This window comes from Nicotiana tabacum, chromosome 1, assembly GCF_000715075.1.
Source record: "Nicotiana tabacum cultivar K326 chromosome 1, ASM71507v2, whole genome shotgun sequence".
NCBI classification, from domain to species: Eukaryota; Viridiplantae; Streptophyta; class Magnoliopsida; order Solanales; family Solanaceae; genus Nicotiana; species Nicotiana tabacum.
Window position 1 is genome coordinate 113655309 of NC_134080.1, and position 4853 is coordinate 113660161.

Genomic DNA, 4853 nt, shown 5'->3' on the forward strand with positions numbered 1-4853 from the left:
ACTCCAAATAAATCCTCCCGGCAACTCACAATAGCAGAAGCAAATATGGGGAATGCAGTTAATAGGGGATCAGAGCGTTAATTCTTAAAATAACCGGCCGGGTCGTTACATAAACCAACACAAAATCCACCTCCATGGAAATAAATTAACAAAGGGAATTCTTCTTGACATAATTTTGGGAAATATAAACATGCCCAAATATTTGTGAAACTATCAATTATAATATCATTGGAGATAACACAAAATTCAAGAGGTCATGTAGTAGTGACATTTGGGACAATTGGAAGTCTTTCAACATGGCCATCTTTGTAAACTTTAATAAGCCCTTCAATTTCTTCTACTAAAACTCTGTGATTAAGGGTTTTCTTTGATGATTTTTTTGAAGGCTAAAATTTGGATCAAATGTTATGACTGTCATTCTTCTTTTTCTCATGAGATAATATATTAGAATCAAGAACGAAAGAATAAAGAGAAGAGTAAGAGTGTTTTGAGATGATTTTTTTTTTTGACGTGTAGTATGTTGGAATTAATATGAGAAGTGTCTAAAATGCTGACTTAGATACACAAACCCTCTCAAAGTGCCATCTTACGATTTTTAATTTAAGAGTCATCTTATCTTATGACTATTGCATGGCTGCCAAGTGATGTTCTTATCCAAATTTATTTTTGGATAATTATTAATTACCCACATAATTAAGAATTATATCAACTTACTTAAAATACTACTCATTTTTAACACACTTTATATAAGTTACTATTATGGTCATGTGGTATCATATAAAATAAATAAATACACTATTATTTCATTAAACATCCATGTAAAAAAAATGCACGTATTTTCTCAACTTCCAATTTTCCTAATCTCATATAAAGAGTAAAAAATCTCGTACGCTTAATTCTTAAATTGGTAAAAAGATAACCTTATTTTCTTGTTAGAAAATAATTTCTATTTTTAAAATAAAGAAAATCTCATAAACTTTCTTGCATTATTTGTATAATTTAAAACATATTCGAAAGTAGTAATATTAATAACTATATAAACTCATATTTTTCACCCCTTTTTTTGTACAAAAATGTTCCACTCAAAATACCATATATATATATATATCGAAATAAATACCATATCAAAATGTATCCAACGGTATCAAAGTTGTTAAACTTATGGGGTGTAACATCTTTCCCCCCTTTAGAACATTCGTCCTCGAATGTTAACTCTTAGAGATTTACAAAACTTTTGCTAGGGTCTTCTCTGTAAATTAAACTAAAACCCAAACTATATCTAAAGTCTCGACTATTCACAATTTGTAGACTCCCTAGGATACAAAATGCTCTGATACCACTTTGTCATGCCCCAAACCTGGGGAGGCGTGGCTGGCACCCGGTATCATACTGGCCCCAGCGAACCACTCTTTAACTCATGATCGTTCGAACAAAACTAGAACATACATAAGTCTAGTTAGCAGAACTCATTCCTTCCGTAACTATCATGGGCCCACATGGCCACAACTCATAATGCATAAATGTAAGTGGGCAACACTGTATCAATAAACTATCGTTCTTAAAAAAAATACATATGGGCCGTCAAGGCCTCTGACATACTGTATAAAATAAACCTCTGTCTACAAAGCCTCTAAGATTAACTGACATCAATTGGGATAGGGTACCGGCCTACCCGTAAGTCTATAGTAAAGCTCTGACATGATGACTCATAGACTCGACTGCACTCCGAATGAGGTGGAGTTTTACCGATCCTTCGCTGAATGCCAATCTTGTTTACTATGAGGGCTCGTCAAACTTATTATCTATACCTGCAGGCATGAATGCAGCGTCCCCAACAAAAGGACGTCAGTACAAATAATGTATTGAGTATGTAAGGCAGAACTGAAACATACTCATAATTCAATATTAATTAAGGACATGGAAGAAACATGGAATAAAGGACTCAATCTATAAGTCTGGATAGCTCTATAAATCATGAAATATTTATAGTATCATGCATATGCATATAAATATCATGTAATGCATAGGTCTGTACGTACATAACATCATAAAGCATCTGAGGGCATCTCATCATATCATTTCAGCCACTGTGGGCAAAATCATCATCGTATACTAACTGATCAGGTGGTGATGTGTATATAACGCCGTAACCTTTTCCCATATCCATATATATATATATATATATATATATATATATATATATATATATATATATACACGCGTATATAACGCCGTCTGAGTCATGGGTAAATGCACATATATAAATGAATGCAATGCATAATGAAGTGAAGTCAAAATGATCTCTTGGAATGTTATGAGACCCATGAATAGACAATACAGTAGTATGACATATGGGGAATCAGGAACATAGGCAACCTTAGTGTTTTTAAGAATAAAATTATTTCTGAAACTTACGTGATTGTTCGTTTCGTTGTGTCATATGGATCATGCCAAAAAAGAAAGAAGGGATAACTTTAACATACCTGTACCAATTCTCTTGACAATACCTTTAACAACTCTCCGTGTTTTTTTCATAAGATTAAAATATTTGCAATCTTGAGCCATCTATACAAAACAGAAAAGGCAACAGAGTCTCATTGCTTCTTTGCCATCTGCTAAAACTTCGAATCCGTCTGACTTCCATCTGTTCGTGTAGTAATATGAGGCTAATACTAAAATACACCTTTTAAGGCCAATGGCTTTAAATCATGACTTATAGAACAAATCCTTTTTGCTACATTGTGGGCTATGTTCCCACTAGCACTATCACCTCCAAAGAAAACGCTAGAAAAATTAATCTTAATTAACCACCAATAATCTTCATTAGCTCCGCTAATGACTTTTTCTCTTAGCCACATATTGCCTTAACGTCGTCATCATAAGTCGCCGAAAGACGATTTTCGGGTGATAATCGATAATTAACAGAAATAATCACACAATTAGCTTTTGCTGGTAATTTTGCTAGGAATTCATGGTAACAAATCCAAGAAGCTAAACAAACACAAAATCCACTTCCATGGAAATAAATTAACAAAGGGAATTTTTCTTGATATAATTTTGGGACATATAAACCTGCCCAAATATTTGTGAAACTATCAATTATAATATCATTGGAGATAACACCAAGTTCAAGAGGTAATGTAGTAGTGACATTTGGGAAAATTGGAAGTCTTTCAACATGGCCATCTTTATAAACTTTGATAAGCCCTTCAATTTCTTCTACTAAAACTCTGTGATTAAGGGTTTTCTTTGATGATTTTTTTGAAGGCTAAAATTTGGATCAAATGTTATGACTGTCATTCTTCTTTTTCTCATGAGATAATATATTAGAATCAAGAACAAAAGAACAAAGAGAAGAGTAAGAGTGTTTTGAGATGATTTTTTTTTATGTGCAGTATGTTGGAATTAATATGAGAAATGTCTAAAATGCTGACTTAGATACCCAAACCCTCTCAAAGTGCCATCTTACGATTTTTAATTTAAGAGTCATCTTATCTTATGACTATTTCATGGCCGCCGGGTGATGTTCTTATCCAAATTTATTTTTGGATAATTACTAATTACCCACATAATTAAGAATTATCTCAACTTAATTAAAATACTACTCACTTTTAACGCACTTTATATAAGTTACTATCATGGTCATGTGATACATATAAAATAAATAAATACACTACTATTTCATTAAACATCCATGTAAAAAAATGCACGTATTTTCTCAACTTCTAATTTTTCCTAATCTCATATAAAGAGTAAAATTTCTCGTACGCTTAATTCATAAATTGGTAAAAAGATAACCTTATTGTCTTGTGAGAAAATAATTTCTATTTTTAAAATAAAGAAAATCTCATAAGCTTTCTCATATTATTTGTATAATTTAAAACATATTCGAAAGTAGTAATATTAATAACTATATAAAATCATATTTTTCAACCCTTTTTTTGTACAAAAATGTTCCACTCAAAAAATTGTTTTACTAAAATATTTCATTCAAAATATCATATGAAATATATATATGATGGTATCAAGGTTGTTAAACTTACGGGGTGTAACATCCTTCCCCCTTTAGAACATTCGTCCTCGAATGTTAACTCTTAGAGATTTACAATATTTTTGTTAGGGTCTCCTCTGTAAATTAAACTAAAACCCAAACTATATCTAAAGTTTCGACTATTCACAACCTTTTGTACTTGAGCATCTCGTATCTTTTTCACATTTACCTTACTTACTTTTCAATCTCACATCATATCTTCTATTTCTTTCATAACCTCCTTTCCATATTACACCTTAAAGCTCTAGTGTGATACCTGCACCTCTGGTGCATACAAAATCTAGCGAAAGCTTCATACTGACTTCGTACGACCCAGCTATATGGCACGATTTGGAAACAAAAGAAAGGTAACATCTCCTAAATGCATATAGCCTCTCAATTATAAATGTGTCGTGCAACACACCCATAAGTGAGACTCTACTGGGCAAGGCTTTGTAGACTCCCTAAGACATGACCCGCTCTAATATCACTTTGTCACACCCCAAACTTGGGGAGGCGTGGCTAGCACCCGGTGTCGTGCTAGCCCGAGCGAACCACTCGGTGACTCATGATCGTTCGAACAAAACTAGAACATACTTTAGTCGAGTTAGCTGAACTCATTCCTTCCGTAACTATCATGGGCCCACATGGCCACAACTCGTAATGCATAACTGTAAGTGGGCAACACTGTATTAATAAACTATTGTTCTTAAAAACATGAATACATATGGGTCGTCAAGGCCTCTGACATACTGTATAAAATGAACCTCTGTCTACAAAGCCTCTAAGATTAACTGACATCAATTGGGACAGGTTACCGGCC

The 4853-nt window shown here is 33.2% G+C and overlaps 1 pseudogene; it reads right to left on the reverse strand.

The window, feature by feature from the left end:
- Positions 1–2672: 2672 nt before the first annotated feature.
- On the reverse strand, positions 2673–3315 carry LOC142163524 (putative carboxylesterase 6; annotated as a pseudogene).
- Between the last annotated feature and the right edge of the window lie 1538 nt (positions 3316–4853).